Source organism: Vulpes lagopus, chromosome 21 (assembly GCF_018345385.1).
Source record: "Vulpes lagopus strain Blue_001 chromosome 21, ASM1834538v1, whole genome shotgun sequence".
In the NCBI taxonomy this organism is placed as follows: Eukaryota; Metazoa; Chordata; class Mammalia; order Carnivora; family Canidae; genus Vulpes; species Vulpes lagopus.
Genome location: NC_054844.1, coordinates 22,738,523 through 22,758,858, shown reverse-complemented (window position 1 = coordinate 22,758,858; position 20,336 = coordinate 22,738,523). Strand labels below are relative to the sequence as shown.

Below are 20,336 nucleotides of genomic sequence, written 5' to 3'. Positions count from 1 at the left end.
GTGCTGTATATTGATAAATATGTGACCCAAAGAAAACTGTGCCATAGAACAAACGATCTCTTCTCTCTTCATTGCTGTCTCTACTGTGCTATTGTTTTGCCACCCAAATGTGACAAAGCAGCACACTGAATGTATGAAATCTGACATAAAGTGCAGGAGAACTTGTGAACCCAAGAGAGGTTTGCATTTAGGGCTTGAACATCAATTTTGCCATGTGTCTCTGTGGGCAGTATAAAATGAATATAGATGTCTTCGTGTATGACATTAAAAGTTAGAAAACGTTTTTGGGTGCATTTGTGGGTTATTTTCCACAGGCAGAAACCCCAATATGTGGTTAGCAAAACGTGAGGGAAAAATCATCCCCAGCTGATATGGAAGAAAAAGTGAAAACATACACTCCAATATCTCCAGCAGAGCCTTCTTTTCTCTTTATAGGTGTCCCAGTTCCTCTTTGGGGTGGCAAAGAACATGGCCAACTTCTCCCCTGAAAATGGGTAAATACTAATCGGATAGATGTGTCTTTTTCATCATGTGACAATTCTGAGTTTTACTGAACATCTGGAGGGAAGAATCTCTAAAAGCTCCTAGCCATTTGGAAATACGAAGGTTTTATTGTCAAGTGAAATAGCCTGCAACCTTGTTAGCCTTATTTCCTTTTTTCTCTATTTTTCTTTCCTCATACCCTTACTGTTCTGAAGGAGGCATGCTCAGGCTAGGCCTTGTTGGGTTTCTGCAACGTACTGTGTGAGATGCCTAAACAGCCTCCAGAAGCCCACTAAACCTCAGAGAATAGAAGCCCCTCTCACCACCACCCCCCTAAATAAATTTGATCTCATGCATCCCTCTCCTATAAACTCCTTCTTATTTGACAAATGTAGGCTTGGAAACTTGCCCCTTTCAGTCTGACATTTAACTTTGATACCTGCTTCTGATGGCTGATCAAGTACGCTGAGATCTATAAAGCAGGAAATTATTTTAGTATCTCTATCAAAGTCATTTAGGAAAAGAGAGTTGAAGTAACTAGAAATCAGAGTACAAACATCACTGCTCCCTTCTTTAAAAGATTTGGACATCTGTGTTGGCATAAAAAGGTCATTTTAGGCTTGAGGGGTTTCACATTGTTCCTTTAAGTTAGACCTTCAACGTAAACTATTTTCAACACTTGCCATGAAGAACAAATGACCTTTAGTTACTTGCCCAGAAGACAAATGATATATTAACACAATAAATATAGTTTTCTGGGATCTCATCCCATCCTGACTTTAACTTTCTGTTAGAATATTTTAAAAACTATAGAATCCTTGAAAGCTCTTTGGATTAAAATTAATTTGTGATGTTTTTTGAATTCTATGTACATTTTGTAGTAATGCCATTTACTGGAAATCACCTAAGATCACCTATATGCTTCAGAACACATCCTGGACTTAGTTATTTAGAGTGGATGGACCTAAAAGGGATCTGGGTAAGAATGACATTGGGATTACAGAATGGTTTTTAAGTGTTGGCAATTCTTACTATTGGCAAAATAAAAGATTTAATATTGAACATCTTCAAAATTAAATGCAAAATATCTAGGCAGATCTAGCTGCAGTTTTAGTAATATTGTAGCTCTGCTTGTAACTTACTGGTCAGACATGCATTGCATCTGGAACATGTATCTGTGCTGGGAACTCTGCAACTCTTTGTAGCAAGTAAGTAATAGGACAGGGCCTATGGGATAAGTGGCTCAGAATTTTTTTAACCTTAAGTAAAAGCAAACATTTTAAGTCATGCTTGAATAGATCCATAACAAATCACTGAATTATCTGCATTTTCCCTCTCTTTTTAAAGTCCACACCTTTGACAGTTTGACAAACTAAAAACTAAATATTTTAGTTTTGCTCCAGGGAAATAAGTCTTATTTAGTTTCCTTCTACTGTGTTTTAATTGGGAGGTAAAGGTTTTCCCTGATCCTGCTATGGGAGAAGGATAGGAGCCAAACTCCTATTATCTTCTAAGCTTTGGTATGGAATGTAATGAATCCTAACATCATCCAGACTCTAAAACTGTGTTGAAAGTTTTCCTTTTTGGAAAAAAAATAAAGACAGACAGACACTAGTTACAGTAGTCCCCCTTTTTTTTCCCCTGGAGTTGCTTCCCTTGGCTTCAGTTACCCATGGTTAACCAAGGTCTCAAAGCACATGATCCTCCTGAGATATCATCAGAAGGCCAATGATAGCTTAACACTGTGTCACAATGCCTGTGTCATTTACCTCATTTCATCTCATAATATAGATGTTTTATCATAGCATCACAAGAAGGGTGAGTACAGTACAATAAGATATTTTGAAAGAGAGACTGCATTCATCTAACTTTAGAGTATACTGTTATAATTGTTCTATTTTATTACTGTTGTTAATCTCTTAGTGTGCCAAATTTATATATTAAACTTTATTATAAGTTTGTACGTATAGGAGAAAACTCAGTATGTACAGGGTTCAGTACTATCTGTGGTTTCATGTATCCACTGGGGGTCTTGGAAGGTATCCTTCATGAATAGGGGGCCTACTGTTTTGTGAACATGGTGGACAGAGGCATTTATTCATCTGGCAGCTGCTTCTTTAGCAAAGAGACATTAGAAGTTGTGATGATGACAATTTATTTAAATGGAACCTTTATCTGAATATTCACTGTCTTTCCTTTGGTGAAATGTCTCTAAAAGTAGACTGTCAGTAATTATAAAGTTATATGCTGTGAGGGTAATTTCCTGTTTTAAATGGAGTATTAAGGAGGCTTATGTGTTTTTGTATTTATTTATTTATTTTTAACAATTTATTTAGAGAGAGTGAGTGTGCACATGCACATTGTGGGGGGCAGAGGGAAGAGGAGAGAGAGAGAATTCTCAGACAGACTCCCCCACTGAGCATGGAGGCTGATGTGGTGCTTGATCCTAGGATCCTGGGATCATGACCTATACCTAAATCAAGAGTTGGGTGCTTAACCGACAGAGCCACCCAGGTGCCCTGGCTTTTTTAAATGAAGACGTAGACTATGGAAAATATTAAAAGATATATTAGGAGGGGAACCTGGGTACCTCAGTCAGTTAAGCATCTGCCTTCAGCACAGGTCATGATCCCAGGGTCATGGGATTGAGTCCTGCTATCGAGCTCCCAGCTCTGTGGGGAGCCTGCTCCTCCATCCTGCTTGTGCTCTCTCTTTCTCAAATAAATGAATAAATAAATAAGATTTTAAAAGGAAAAGGAAATATTAGGGAAACATTTGGGCTTTTTCTTGCAAATCCAGCCAACTCGAACACTTGTTTTGTGCCCCTTTTAATGAATATTCATAAAATATATTCTATGTTGTGCAGACTTCTCATGTATGAAGATTCCTTGTGTTATTTACCTTTTGGTTTTTGTAAAAGGAGCATTGCAAATATTTAGAGAATGAAGCTTGTGTTTTGAAAGTTTAAGTACATAAACATTTATATAAAACATATAAAGGCATTATAATATTATAAAACATAATATAAAGAGAGCTTATCCCTCCAATTTTTAAATATAAATTTTATTTTCAGATAAGTGAAGCAAGGTATAAACCTCCCTTTAAAGATTTTTTTATTTTTTATTTTTTATTTATTATTTATGTATTATAGTCACAGAGAGAGAGAGAGAGAGACAGGCAGAGACACAGGCAGAGGGAGAAGCAGGCTCCATGCACCGGGAGCCCGACGTGGGATTCGATCCCGGGTCCCCAGGATCGCGCCCTGGGCCAAAGGCAGGCACCAAACCGCTGCGCCACCCAGGGATCCCTAAACCTCCCTTTAGAATAATAATTCTAAATTATTTGGAAATCTATAATCTTTTCAAGGAATAATTTATGGACTTACCTTACTGATGGGGTGTAGGAAGCTAGGCTGGTCGATGAAAAGTTTTGATCAGTTTCTTTGATCAACCTCTGATTTTAGCAATTGCCTATGGCATGGAAGTTTGTTTAATGTTCTTTTCTAGGTGACATGCAGGCAACTAACCTCAATTTTCATTTATTTTCTCTAGATGCCAAGGCATCCTACAAGATGCTTTGTATTTCTTTTGTTAATTAAAATAAAAAGCCAGACATGGTTGAAGTATTATATTTAGATATCAGTAAGGCATTTTTTTTTTTGATGGTATTGAAGCCTGTGACACTAGAGTCAAAGGAATGCTAATTATATGGATCTATGTATTAGTGAAAACTTCTTGTGTCTTGCCAGAGGGCTCTGTCCCTTATGGTATATAACTTACTTTGTCAATAAACACCTTGCTGGTAGGATGATCAAATTTATAGAGCCTTCAGGACTGGAATAAATTAACAGTATGTTGCTTGACAGTATCAGAGTTCAATCTCAGCAGGATGGAATAGGTCATTGCTACTGGGATCAATATAAAGTCTCTATACACAAGGAGATGGTAAAGAAGTCATTTCCTCATATTGCAAGGAAAAGGGTTTAATGGATTTAGGTAATTCAGTATGGATTAACATTGTATTGTTAAGATTATTTGGGCTGACCCCCCGAACTAGCTTGATATTGGCTTGCATTGACAGAAATTGAACATCTCGTTCAGGGGCAGTAATACTGATACAGAATTGCAACTACTCTAACATTTTGGGAGTCTTAGTTTTAACTAACTTTGTTACATTTTAAAAGTATTACAGGAGATCCCAACCAAAATGATGAGGGAACTTCAGGAAGAGACTGGAGAAGAGAGGCCCCAGGGGTCAAGGTGGCTTCCAAATGCAAATGACCTTTGGACACAAGTGTACTTAGATTTCTTTCTTGTTCTTCCATGAGGGGAAGTTGGGGGTGGGGGCTCAGTCAAAGGAAGAGCTATTTATTATAACTGCTTCAGACTGAAGTGGGCTTTCATTAGAAATCCCGGAACTCCTGAACATATTTCACAGAGGTTGATTTAATTATTTGTTAATCTGTTAGAGAAGAAACTCTACATCTGGTAATGGTTGGACCAGGTCACTTCATTTTTTTTTTAAGATTTTATTTATTCATGAGAGAGAGAGAGAGAGAGAGAGAGAGAGAGAGGCAGAGACATAGGCAGAAGGAGAAGCAGGCTCCATGTGGGGAGCCTGATGTGGGACTTGATCCCAGGACTGCAGGATCATGACCTGAGCCAAAGCAGAGGCTCAACCGCTCAACCTTCGAGCCACCCAGGTGTCCCCCACCCCCTTTTTTTAAAGGGATCAGGTCACTTCTGAGTTTCCTTTAGGTTATGAATTGTTGAGTCCTGAGATTATTTATTGAAAGGGATATGGTCAGTTAATCTATTATATATGTTGTATCCCAAGATAATTACAAAAATTGAAAAGGCTTTGAAAAGCTTTTTTGTGCTTTTTTTTTTTGAAAAAATTATAAGGAGGCATGTAATAGGTATAAAATGTATTGGTTATGTATCAAATTATAATAATAACAACTCGAAAGTCTCACACATCTTTGACAGGTGGAGAAGGAAAGACAAGCAGTTCATGGTTGAGGGGTGAGGTGACAAAAAACATTTAATCATATTATACAAAGACATCTTAGAATGGGAAAGTGTATAGTAGTAATAGTTGCCAATTATTGATATCTATTATATGTTAGACATTTTTGGTGGGTACTTTTAGGCACCTTTTTCTAGCCATCACAACAAATAGGAAAGGTACTTGTTAGACACATTCTACTGATGAATAAACTGAGTGAGTGCAGAATGGTTACCACATAACAAGCCAATGGCAGAGTTCAGCAAAGCCTTTCTGGTCTACTCTCCTCTCTTTCTACATTTCTAAAAAGTCTTGTTAACAATTTGTTTGGACAATTCTGTGGCTTTAATGCCAATTCTGAACTGCTCATATCCTAATTTAAACTACTGCTAAAGTTATTTTTTTAATAGCCTCCAAGATTGGAGTCTTGATTATGAGGGCTAGAAAATCTTGGAATCGTTCACACAAATTTGGAGCCAAGAACCCCCAAATGTTATTTTATTATCTAGCCTATGTTCTTATTATTTGTTGAGATTTAATATTCACATTTTCAGTCTTCATTCTGCAGTGATATATTATTAGTTTTTAGTTGAATAACTTGCATTTTCTTCCTTCCATTATTTTACTTGAAGTCATCTCTCTCTCTCTCTCTTTTTCTTTTTGACAGGCTCTTTCCCCAGTACCTGAATGCTCTTATTCCCTTCTTCATCTGTCAGAATCTTGTGCATCCTCCTTTAAATTCCAATTCCTGAATCTGCTTTAAGTCTTTCTTTCCCTTAGAGTTTCTCATCCCTCTGAATGCAAAGGCATAGGTTCTCTCTCATAGGTTTTTAAAATTACCTTCAACAAAGGGCCTTATGTTATATAATTTTTTCATTTGCTTATGGGTTTTTTTCCACCTTCATATTTCAACTTTTTAAATTCAATCTTATACAAAACAATGAGTTGAAATGAATACAAACTAATGATGACTGTAATCACTTGATGGGGGATGCCTAGGTGGCTCAGTCAGTTAAATGTACAACTCTTGGTAAGCGCTAAGTCATAATGTCAGGATCATGAGGTTGAGCCCCCTTTGGGCAATGAACTCAGTGCAGAGTTTGCTGGAGATTCTCTCCCTCTCTCTTCCCCTCTACTCCTCTCGCTGCTTGTGTTCTCTCTCTAAAATAAATAAATCTTTTAAAAAAGAATCATTTGATGGGCAGAATGCTGTGCATTTTTGGGGAAATATCCTGAATATTCATTGGAAACTGAATTCAAAAATCGTTTTGACAATTTTTTTAAAAAGGAGAACAGGGACCGCCTGTTATGATGCATGCATAATGTTAATTCCCACTGGGAAAATGTAATTCAGTTTCTTTAGGAGAATTATTTTATCACAAGGCATTTAGTAATAGTAATTAATCCCAAAACACATGGATACACACACACACCTGGACACACACAGCTCCTCTGTAGTGTAAAAGTCTAAATGTGCTCAGCTGTGATCCATTCTTTTCTAGAAGCAACAAATGCAGTATTCCTAATTAATATTATTTAAAACATTGTCACCTAGCAAAAGGCAAAGTGATTCAAGATTATCTCCAATAAAGCATCTTATTTATGTAACTCATTTTTAATTCAAGTAAACATGGTCCATGTCCTTGAGAAGTTTTAATCAAAATTAAAAAGAGGGGAAGTCTTTGCTACAATGCTACCTCCCTACTAACCCAAATGGAAATAGAGACAAGGACCAAAAAAGATTAATGAGTCGATGAGATTGACTTATGAGAAAAGATTAGAAGAACTAAATATGTATAACATGGCTAAATGAGTACTGTAGTAGGAGACATGATAAATAGCCAAATTTACTCCTTTGTTAGGCTTTTGAGACCAAAGACTCTCCATATAGGCAGGATGATGTTTATCAATACTATAAACTTCATACAATTCTTGCAGATTTTTTAAGGTAGCAGCATCTTGCAACTTTTTTTTTTTTTTAAAGATTTTATTTATTTATTCTTGAGAGATAGAAGGAGAGACAGAGCCAAAGACACAGGCAGAGACAGAGCCAGAGACACAGGCAGAGGGAGAAGCAGGCTCCATGCACCGGAGCCCGACGTGGGATTCGATCCCGGGTCTCCAGGATCGTGCCCTGGGCCAAAGGCAGGCGCCAAACCGCTGCGCCACCCAGAGATCCCGCATCTTGCAACTTTTAAAGTCGACAGCATTTACAAACTTGAGATGTAATGGCAATATAAATATAATCAAGCTAAGCCTTTGTGACATAATATATATCTGATTAAATACCTTACATAGAGAATGAATTATTATTTTTTATTAAAGTGTAGTTGACAGAATATTGTATTAGTTTCAAGTTACAACTTAGTGATATATATATATGTGTGTGTATATATATATATATGTCATATATATATATATGATATATATATATATATATATAAAACAAAGTAATTGCCAGGATAAATCTATCTTATCACCTGTGACACACAAGGTGGTTACATATTTTTAACTATATTACATATGCTGTAATGTTGTATCACATTATTTATTTATTTTATAACTGCAAGTTTGTATGTTTTAATCTCCTTCCCCTATTTTGCCAACTCTACATCCCTCCCCTATGACAATTACATAATATTTATCTTTTTATGTTTGACTTATTTCAATTAGCATAATACCCTCTAGGTTCATCCATGTTGTTGCAGATAATAAAATTTCATTCTTATTTATGGCTGTGTATTATTCCATTGTATATGTGTGTTTTATAAATATATATAATACACACATCTATACATATATATACATATGTATGTTTATGTGTGTTACTGTGTGTGTATACTGCATCTTTTTAAAATTGAACTACAGTGGCTACACGGTGTTATTTAGTTTTGGGTGTATGGCATAATGATTTGACAGTTCTATGCATTACACAATTCCTACCACAATAAGTGTAGTTACCATCTGTCACCACACAGTTATTAGTATTATTGCCTATATTTCCTATGCTGTACTTTTCATTCCTGTGACTTATTTATTTTGTGACTGGAATTTGTACCTTTTAACCTCCTTTATCTATCTTGCCCATTTCCCCAACTCTCATCGTCTCTGGTAACCATCAATTTGTTCTCTGGATTTATGATTCTGTTTCTGTTTTTGTTTGTTTTGTTTTTTAGATTCCACATAAAAATGAAGTCATATGGTATTTGTCTTTGTCTGACTTATTTCACTTATCATAATACCTTCCATGTTGCTGTGAATTGCAAGATTTCATTCTGTTTTATGGCTGAGTAATATTCCATTGTATATAAATACTACAACTTATTTATTCATATCAGTGACCACTTAGATTGCTTCCATATTATGGCTATTACAAATAATGTTGCAGTGAACATAGGGGTACCTGTATCTTTTTGAAATAGTGTTTTTGTTATCTTTGGATAACTACCTAGAAGTCATATTGCAGGATCATATATTCTATTTTTAATTTTTTAAGGAACCTCCATGGTGCTTTTTACAGTGATTTCATCAATTTACATCCCCACCAATACTGCACAAGGATTCCCTTTTCTCTACATCCTCACCAAGTTTTCTTTCTCTTCTTTTTGATAATAGCCATTTCAACAGGTGATATCAGGTGTGAGATGATATCACATTGTGTGTGTGTGTGTGTTTTTTAAAATAAAGATTTATTTATTTATTTGAGAGAGAGAGAGAGAGATAGAGAGACAGGCAGAGAGAGTGAGCCTGCATGAGTAGGATGGGCAGGGGGAGAGGAAGAGACAATCTCAAGAAGACTCCATACTGAGTACAGAGCTAGACTCAGGGCTCAGTCTCATGACCCATGAGATCATGACCTGAGCTGAAACCAAAAATTGGATGTCTAATCAACTGCACCACCCAGGCACCCCTCTCATGGTAGTTTTGATTTACATTTCCCTGATAATTGTGTTGAGGACCTTTTCTTTTTCTTTTTCTTTTCTTTTCTTTTTTTTTTTCTTGAGGACCTTTTCATATACCTATTGGCCATTTGTATGTCTTCTTTGAAGAAACAGGTTTTCAGATTCTCTATTTTTAATTGGATTATTTGTTTTTTAAATATTGAGTTGTGTGAGTTCTTCATCTATTTGGATATTAATTCCTTATTGGTTGTATCATTTGCAAATATCTTCTCCCATTCACCAGGTTTCTTTTTTGTTTTACTGATGGTTTCCTTCACTGTGCAAAAGCTTTTTAGTTTGATGTAGTTCCTTTTGTTTATTTTTGTTTTTGTTGCCGTGGACTGAAGAGACAGATCCATAAAAATATTGCTCAGACTGATGTCCAAGAATTTACTGCTTGTGTTTTCTTCAATCCATTTTGAGTTTATTTTTGTGTATGGCATTAAGAAAACGGTCCAATTTCATTCTTCTGCATGGTGTCCAGTTTTTCCAACAATATTTATTGAAGAGACTTTTTTTTCCAATTGCATATTCTTGCCTCCTTTGTCAGAGATTAGTTGACCATATAAGTAAGTGTGGGTTTATTTCTGGACTCTTCTTTTTTTTCTGTTCCATTGATCTGAGTGTCTGTTTTTGTTCCAGTACCATACTGTTTTGATTACTATAGTTTTTAGTATAGAAAGAATCATTTTTTTTTTTAATTTAGCAAAAGCACTTTGAGGATTTCATGTGTTATTTGGAGACAGAACTGATGAAGAAAATGTGCAAGACTGATTATAAAATGAACTTTATGTATGGAACTTAAAATATAGAAATGCTTAGAAAACCAATATATAGCCAATTTAAACTCATTGTGGCCAAATTATTATCACCTAGTAGCTAAACAGACATATAGATAATGTAGATGGGGATCCCCTAAGCCTACCACCATTCATGTAAAATGATTTATGTGGGCAGATAGCTGTTAAAAGAAGCTGAAGGAATCTGTAGATGATCATTATTATATCCTTGAAACAAAGGACTTCCTCTACCATTGGTAACTGGAATAATGGTAAAGTACACAAATACTCATTGGCTTTTCAGTTTTGATTAAGAAGACTGGCCTCATGATTAGCATCTCATCTGAGAGGAAAACTTATGGTGTATTTAAATAACTGAAATAAAGTGAGAAAGAATGGGGATGCCCAAAACAGGGTTTAGTTTCTGTGGTAAGTGATTCAGAAAAGCCCCAAAGAACTTTCACTGAAAGAGAAAATTGCTCTAGAGTTAAGTGAATTTCACCTGGTGTTTTTACTTTCCAGAAAAATTCTACATGTTGTTATTTTCTTTTGTTTTGGGTAAAAGAAAAAGAAACATTATCAATACTCAGTTTTATTTTTGAGGATTAGAAAAGCCTTATGTTTCTTAAAGGAAAATTGAGAAATCTGTCTACAATGTCTCTCTCACTAGCCAACAAACTGAGGAAATAAGTAGCATTGTAACTGATTTTAAGTTGCTTTAAACATTGTTTCAACTCTGCATTTTCACTGTGTTTCTCTGTATTTTCCCTCTAGCTGCTAAACTGGTAGCCCTGTAAATATATTTCTTTATATGTATATTTATATATGTAAATATGTTTATATATTTGCGCACATGCACATCAATGAGCAAAAACATCCAAAATTGATTTTCCATTAAAGAATAAACATTGACATAAGTAACATATATCAGTGGGATAATTTAGAGCAACCTTTTATTCACAACACTCTTACTATAACTTTTCAAGTGTGCATATACATGCCAATTATCCACATTTATGTCATTTTCTGTGCTCTTTGTGGTCTTTTAAAGACACATTCTATATAAATTTAAAAAGTAGTATAAAATGGAATCACATGAATGAATTATTTTGAAATTCACATTTTCTAGAGTGAAGAACTTTGGAATGTCTACTCTTCCTATATACTTGTCTCATAAATATACTCTTTGTAGAAGGGTTAGACAGACTGAAATTGAATTTCAGTGAAAAAGTGTGAAGATTTTTATTCTTTTAGAGATCTAACATTCTATCCACACTGATCAAGGATTTCTTACATCTTCACTCTGATATATATTGATATGTATAATAGTAATGGTAGTGGGTAGAATGTCATTTCTGGTAATGCCGAGTGTCAGCATTTCAAAGACTGAAAAATCTATGAGTAAAATTGTTCTTAATATGTTATCATTGCCAAATGAAAGCTGTTCTGATTTCCCCATTCTCTCCTCTAGGGAATTATACTTATCTTTCATTCTGTGTCAGGAGAAACTGTCATTTAAGGGCAATTTTTGTTCCTATGCTGGCATATTTCTTTTGTTTATGTTCTCTCTTTTCCCATATGGGAATCTTTCTCAGCATGTGAGTGTACAGCTTATCCATGCATAAATGGCAGCATTTCTTCTACTTCTTCTGTTGTCTTAGGAGTTGTTGCTGTTTGAGAGTTGCTGCGTAGGATGAGTACTGAGGGGAATGGCAATTTTCTTCTAATGTCTGAAGTTAAACATAGTTCTTCTGTTCATGTTTTGTTTTTCTACTTAAGCTCTCTCAACCTACAAGGCTTTTGATGCCTATATCAACTATTATGAGTATAAATAATCAAAAATTCTCTTAGATCACATTAGATTTACCAAAGGATATTTTAAGAATTAATTTCAAAACTTTCTGAATTTAGTCAAATAGGCCCATAGTGGAAGTAGATCATCCAGACTGTATTGAGGTTCTTGAAGGTAGATGGAAGCCCAGTGTTGAGAAAGCAGCGTGGCACCATGATTCAGCATGTAGGCTCCAGGGCCACAACTTGGGCAACTTAGTTAGCTAGTTATTTGACTAGTTAGTTATCTGTGTCTTTGTACTTCAAGTATCCTCTTCTAAAAATAGGACTTGTATAGCTTTCAGAATTAAATGAGGTAAAATTGTCTGTTTGACCCTACAAACAGAAATACATATGTAGAGGGCTTAGCTATGTCTGGTTATAGTAGAACACTTAGATGTTAGCATATTTTCTAGTACAGGTGGTAAAACATATATAAAATAAATATGCAGGGTGAGAAATGACATGTACAATAAGGAAGGTTAAAGTGTTAGTCGTGCATATTTCTTTTTTTTTTTTTTTTAAGGATTTTATTTATTCATGAGAGACACACACACACACACAGAGGCAGAGACATAGGCAGAGGGAGAAGCAAGCTCCATGCAGGGAGCCGACGTGAGACTCAATCCTGGGATTCTAGGATCACACACTGGGCTGAAGGCAGGCACCAAACTGCTGAGCCACCCAGGCATCCCTGTTGTGCATATTTCTACAAGGGCAGCAGTGGGAAGTAGAGAGGAGTAGTCAGGAAAAATTAGGAAGAGTTGGCATTTGACTTGTATGTTGAAGAATGCATGAAATTTAGACATTGTGCATTTGGCATTTTGGGTAGAGGGAACAATTCTGAAGACTCAGAATTGAGAAAATCAGGTGCCTAATGGGTACAATCGCAAATTTCATCTCAGTTAGATTAAAGGAGGCATCCATTCATACTATCTCCAGAAGGAAAATAGAAAAAAAGTTGAGGAGGTAGATTGGAACCAGATAATAGAAGTCCTTGAATAAGTTGGGTGTTCTCTGTCAGGCTTTTGAAAGATGTTTAAGATTTCTAAGGAGAGAAAACATGTGATCAAAATTTTCTGAATTCATTCAGGAAAAGTTTCATTTTGCATTTATAAATAGGATGGAATGGAAATGGAGATATTGGAAACAAAGGCATTTATAAGTAAGGTGTAATGGAGAGGGACTTGGATACTGGTTTAAACAAGAGATAATGAAGTCTGAGCTAGTATGTTGAGAATGCAGAGGAAGGAACAGGCAGAAAGAGAGGTTGCACTGGAAGAATTTTCAAGACTTGGCAGCTGGATGTGGAAGGTGAGAGGGTGGACAAAATACTGCTCCAGAACTTCTAGTTTTAGCTAACTCTGAGAATGCTACTGCCATTAACAGAAATGGGGAACACAGGACATGGAACAAGTTGAGCAGGAATAGGAACAGTAACAAGCTCTGAGCTCTGTTTAGAATTTATTGAGCTTGAGATATTGGCTTCCATCCTGGCCATCTGGGTGGAGGGGTCTTTCTTTAAGTAGGTGGGAAAGAATACAATTCTTTTTATAAACTGTGAAATCTGTGGATGGTCGGTAAATATTGCAGTGTTCTGATAAAATTATTGAGTTAGAGCATTATATAAGACTGCCTTTGTTTCTTTCTTTTAAGGAAATAATGAGAGAAGTAAAAACAGAAAGATGTAAAGGTGTTCTTCAGTGATCTTAATGGATAAATGGAAATCTGTTCCTTTAGGAACTTGGGATTTTAGTACCAAATACAATAAATTGTGTTTGAATTGTGGTGAGACTTTATATGTCAGATGAAAGAATAAAATTTGAGATTAATTTTAGCATCTCAATAGCAATTTAAAAAGCTCTTTCAGTATACTCTCAAAAACATTGTTTAGGGTGTATATTGTCATACCTGAATTCTAGATTCCTTAGATGTTGGACAAATTCATTTTAAAGCTTAATTATATTTATTTGAGAGTTTTGTGGGTTTTTTGTTGAGTTTTGCTGTGTTGGTCTCCTTACAAATCAATTTGATACGTTAATAAAGTATATGATTTTTAGGCAAGTTATTTAATTAACTTCCAATTAAAGGTGATTTTATTTTTATTTAATAATTAAAAAGATATTTTATTTATTTATTCATGAGACATACACACAGATAGGCAGAGGGAGAAGCAAGCTCCCCACAGGGAGCCCGATGTGGGACTCTATCCCAGGACTGCAGGATCATGAACTAAGCTGAAAGCAGACGCTCAACCACTGAATCACCCAGGCATCCCTAAAGGTGATTTTATTTAGCTATATATTTTGTTTTGTTTTGTTTTAATAGGCTTCAAGAGAAAGACAAACTATACTGGATCAATTAGAATCTGTACTGTACTTTTATCTAAATGATTAATACTTGTATCTAAATATAAGGAGGTATAAGTACAAATAAGTAAATAATAAATAAATACAGATAAAGTGTCTACCAAGCTCTTCAATTTACAATAGTATGTGATGCAAGTGTGACAGTACTCCTCTCCCTAATGAGAACCTGAAACCCAGAGAATTAAGAGATTTACCTACTTAAAAGTAGTTCCTTATAATTAAACTGAGACTGTCATTCATGTACAATAGTGAAGAATTTCTCTTTTCCGTATTCATCTTTCATAGCCAGGGCATTTAATGTTTCTAAAAACTGCCAAACAGTGGTCATTTTCAACATTCTGGTGGTGAAATTGTGATTGTATGTGGGTCATAAAATTCTTTCACTAAATCTAATATGTAGCAATATGTAAGAATACTTAAATTTCCATCCTGGAATTTAAGTGTGAGTACACAAGTAGAAATGATACGGAGAGACTGTAAGCCCGTTAATTCTGGAATCTTTAGCCTCATCTCTGAAGTGTGTCATGTAATTTTCTTCAGATCGGAATTCTCATTCTTGTCAAATCACTGAATCACAGACTAGATCTTCAATGTCATTTAGTCCATCTCTATTGCAGAGATTTACTTTTGCAGTAAATTTTGTGAAGCTCACTGTGGTGAGGGGCCAAACAAAGATGCATAGGATACTGTCTCTGTCCTCATGGAACTCCCGAATTTGTTGGGAGAAGCCAGCACCTAGAGGTGCATGAAGTGTGATCACTGAGAAGAAAGAAGACAGAAGCAGAGACAGCTGTGAGAGCCCTGCTAGAATCCCAGCATCTTTCAGCTGTCCAACTTCCTCTTGAACAATTACCGCAGTGGTCAGTTCACTAAATTTTAGGTCAGCCATTTCTTCTGTTGGTCAGTTTTCAGTGTTAAAAGGCCCTTTTGCTTTATTTTGTTTTGCTTTAATTGCTGAGCAAAAATTGACCACCATAGAACATCTGTTTACGGGCCTTGGTCAAATTCTCCAGAGCATCACGACACTCTGTTTTGCAGACTATCTGTGATGAGGACCAGTTTTTGTTTTGTTTAAAAAATTTTTTTTTCTTTCTCATCTATCATGGACTGATGCTGTTATAAAACACAGTAAGAATGGATTTGAAAAATGGAAAGAATAAAACCAAAGACATACAAAATCCAAGCCCTGATTTTTCACTCTTAGACATAAAAGGACACTGTCAAGTTGTTACAGATGTTTCTGTCTTACTCTTAGATACTATACTGCTCAACATGCAAACCAGGGACAAAAGGTTGAAGGGGCAGTGATCCTCAATGATACTTGGTAGCTTTTACTCAGCACATTAGGCTGTCTTTCCAAGGAGTTGATGATAAAATTTTCTTGTCTATTTAGAGTTAGCTTGTTGACTTTCCTCTAATAAAATGCATTTTTCCTGTACTTTATGAAATGTAGTCTTTCTCTTGCCAGGTATTCATTGTTCTAGTACACTGATAATACACAGGATGACCAGAGCCAAGAAAACAAGGAGAGGTGATAGTATTGGTCCCAACAATTAGTTCAGAGTGTTACTTGCTCTTTTTCATATCATGCTTATCACTATGACCTTCACCTCAGTTTACAAACATTTGCTGTGCTTATTTTTTTGCGAGATACTGTGCTAGGTGCTGGGGATATATAGATGAATAGCATATGATTCCCCTTCAAAGTGCTCACACTCTTGTGAGGGAGATTCTGACCAACTTCTATTTTTATAATTTGAATACACTAAATTTTGATACAGTCTTATAAGTGATATAAAATAAATATTATTAACTTATTAATTTCTTGAATTTTACTATTTTTCATTTCAAATGAATTATAAATTTCTTTAATGTAGCTGTAAAGCAAATGACAATATAAATATTAAAAATCATTTAAAATTGTGATAGAATGGTATAATAAATTTATCTTACAGACCAAATTTTCCCCATGATAGCCATCAAGACTGTAATATCAATGTAGTGCTATTACATTGGATATATCATCCAAATGGAGTTATTCAAACATGATTTTAAGGCACCAAATGTAGGCAACCAGTTTTTTTTAATTGTAAGCCATTTTTGTTAGATAAGTCATTCTAGAAGGGCTTTGTTTAATAAATCTTTTAAACCAAGCATCAAGCTGAAATTAAGTATATTTATATAGTATTATTTATATAACAAAAATGTATAAAACTTCATTGTTTTATTTCACATTTAAAAATGATCCTTCAAAAAAATGATCCTTCCAATATGATAACTTCATTTCATTGATTTCTGTTTGATATCCTTCAGTCATTTACTCCTTAAGGAGGCAATAGTTTATAATATCCTTTTAATAGTAAAATATATTTAGGTAAATGTGTCTTTGAAGTTTAATGTGCTATATCAACCTTTATTGGACACATTTTTGATTAATCAGACATTTTATCATGTACTCAATTATTCTTGTTTTCTTGAGTAGTGCTTACTTTCATCTTTTATATACCTATATCTTTATATATATAGTCAGATATGTAAAATAGCTTGATAAATTAACAGTAATGTCATCTGACTCCGTTTCAGGTTATAAGTCTCTCCTGAATCCCAGATATTAGAAAATATATAGAGATATCTGATGAGAACTAGAGAGGCTAAACCTTTGTTTAGACTCCTAGACTCCTTTTTGACTGAGGGCCAACTCTATTTGTGGGAAGCTCAGTCTTACACCTGTACTTGGACTCTTATAAGTAGCATTTGGATTTGTTCAAGAGTGATTGGTTGTTTGATCTGGAAAAGGAAACCTTAAAAAAAAAAAATGCTCCCAAGGTATTGTGAGATCTGATGACAACAGATTTAAATATTTAAATTTAAATAGGGAAGCTTCGTAGATGTAGATGGTTGAAAACACCATAGTTAACTTAAATCCTATTGCTGGGAATTTGCTGCTGTACTTTTATGGGGTTTTCAGTTGAACTGGTGGTATGACAGAGCTAGCTCTTGCAGGCTGGCAGGAACTCACATGAGCCAGTTGTATACATCTTTTACCAACTCTGTGTTCAGTGACTTCATGGTGGGGTGGTAAGCTTGAAATTGGCCATCAGTTATTTCACCATGAAATTTGCAAATGTTATGAGTCAGGGCTTTTTTTTTTTCTCTCTTCTGGGGAGTTGATTGTTAAACATAGACCAGCCCAGAGTTGCCTTCAGCTTTAACCCTATGAATGCAGATAATAGTGAATGCTGATCGTATTAGCTTAAAAGTGATTCCTCCAGAAACTTTAGAAAGCCCCCTCTGCATGGTACTATTCCCAAAACAGGGGATATAAAGATTAATAGAAAGATGAATGCTTTGAATAGTTAATATTCTGTGTATAACTAAAGGAGGAGAATTCTCGGCAGAGGTTAAAATCAGATGATTATTTTTTATTATACTTTCTATACTTTTTAATATAAGAAAGATATTTTATTATGTACTGCAGAATGAGTGACATGCTTATAATGTTGGTTATGTATTAAAATAAATCATAAGTCCCTGGTGATTTATTTATATAACTATATAACCTGGGTGGCTCAGCGGTTGAGCACCTGCCTCTGGCTCAGGGCGTGATCCACCGTCTGAGGATCGAGTCCCACATCAGGCTCTCTGCCTGGAGCCTGCTTCTCCCTCTGCCTGTGTCTCTGCCTTTCTCTCTGTGTCTTTCATGAATAAATAAATAAAATCTTTAATAAATAAATAAATAAATCACCATATGTGAGACAGTAGGTATAGTTTTTAAATTATGTTATTTTGTTTGTGGCTTATGCTGCATCATTATATGTATGTTACATCATTTATATTATATATATGAATATGTATGGTAATGACCAGTTAGCGTATTGTTTATTAATTAAAATAAGGCATTGTTTCTGATAATGTTCTTACTGAAGGTTCTGGCAAATGAAGCTTTCTCTAAGTGTCTCCTGGAATTGCTTTGACAGGCCAGGGAGATGAAAATTCAGCATGCACACAAACTCAACTGTTGGTATATAAATCAAAATAGATTCCAAGTACAATTTATATTAGCGACCATTTAGGACCCTTACAAAACACATACCACCAATCAAGGGGTTCATTCGTTTGGACACAAAATTCAAGTAGAACATCTGGAATTCAGTGAACTAGTGCACAGCTTCTCTTTTGAACCTTTAGTTGCACCACGTCCTGTCCTCTTCTAGCCATGTGTGTGAGGGTAGAAGGGATGATTTGTGTGTAATCAGAGGTTCTCTCCTAATTAACATTATCAGACCTGCTAATTAGTGCTTACCACATTATAAACTGAGGTATAGTCTTTTGTGAGGGGAAACAATGAAAGGGTGGGTAGTTACAGGTCATGCAATTCTCAATTCCCTTTAACCTTTCTGAGCAACCAATTCCCTTTGCTCCACTGGGCTGTCAATCCAAAGATCAACCCCAACTTCCGATGGGTTCCTTTCACACACACTTTGCTTATCTGAGTGGCGTTTGTCTGATCTTTCCTTTTGCATGTTTTTACTTTTAAGATCTTCTCTTTCTTATGTAAAAAAGGCAATTAGACTCGTATCTGTTTATTTTAAACAAAATGGCTGTTAATTAGTGTGATCAAAAACCCTGCCATTGTAGACTATGGGTTCCACTTTGTAGTTGCACTAAATTGAGTAGAGTTTGGTGCCAGTTGACATGATAACAACTTAAAGTCTGGCTTTTAAAAATTAATGAACAAACACATTTATGAGGCTTTGTTTTGTCTGGTTTAGATCTATAGGCTCTGAATGCATCAGAGTTCTTATTTTTTACTGACTAATGCTGTTGCTTATTAAAAGTGCATAAAGTTATTGAAAAACTTTTTTTGCTAACTTAATATAATTGATGTGTGGAAGGCACGCCATTTTCATTTAATTGGTTCATTTATGATTTTATAACTTGGAGTACAAAGTCTTCTTATTTATTCCATTGGTAACACACACTAACATTTGTTTTTATTAAATTGTCAACTCACCAGAACTCTAGAATCATCTTAAATTGTTAGCCCCCCACCATACCCCACATTTAACATTTAGAAAAACAAGCAGATTCCAGGTATTTATTTAATATAAACAATGTTAAGAGCATGGGTCAATATGACATAACTCAATATCCTACATCTTCACACCTTTAGTACTTTATAGTGATAATTAATATTCAGAATAATGATGATGGCAATATTGTAAGAGTCTGCTTTACAGAAATATTATGTTCATGACATTCTAAGGCAGAGAGCTATGACAATATATATTAGCATAATTTTTATATTAAATATTATTTATTTATTTAAAGATTTTATTTATTCATGAGAGACATAGAGAGGCAGAGACAGAGGCAGAGGGAGAAGCAGGCTCCTCATGGGGAGGGATCCTGATGTGGGACTCAATCCCAGGACCCTGGGATCATGACCTGAGCTAAAGGCAGATGCTCAAACACTGAACCACCCAGGTGTTCAATATTGAAGATTTAGATAAAGATAAATTTCTATTTATGTAGTCAGAAAAATTAAATGAAAATGAAATATAATTCACCAGAACAGCTTAGCTCTAACATTATGGTTAACCGAAGTTTAAAATTCATTATTTATTTTTTACATTAAAGAAAAGCCTAGCTCTCTGGATGCGTGCGAACTTTATGAATTATGTAAAATAGGAGCACCTTTCCTAACCTAACTTTGCTAGATGTCTGGGAAAACTTTAGATTTATAAAATATGTCTCAGATCATCTGTAAAACAGCAATAAATCCTGAATTTTGAATGACTACTTTGAAGAAAAAATATGCTTATTTGTGAATGGTAATGTATCAAAGTGTCTCACTCAAGTTATTTAGAGTTGAAAATCTCGTAACTACTGTTTATTTAGTTTTTACAGTAATCCAGGGAGTATTC

At 35.0% G+C, this 20,336-nt stretch overlaps 1 protein-coding gene across 12 annotated transcripts in view; it reads left to right on the top strand.

Annotated features, from left to right (window-relative positions):
• Positions 1 to 20,336, top strand: part of SOX5 (SRY-box transcription factor 5) — a 1,001,956-nt gene that overhangs the window by 72,699 nt on the left and 908,921 nt on the right. Inside the window, exon 2 of one of the 12 annotated variants that reach the window (XM_041735831.1) lies at positions 436 to 494. The exons of the other annotated variants lie outside the window; for them this stretch is intronic. The gene's annotated coding sequence lies outside the window, so the exon portion shown is untranslated. The remainder of the gene's footprint in view (positions 1 to 435; positions 495 to 20,336) is intronic. 12 annotated transcript variants of the gene reach the window in all.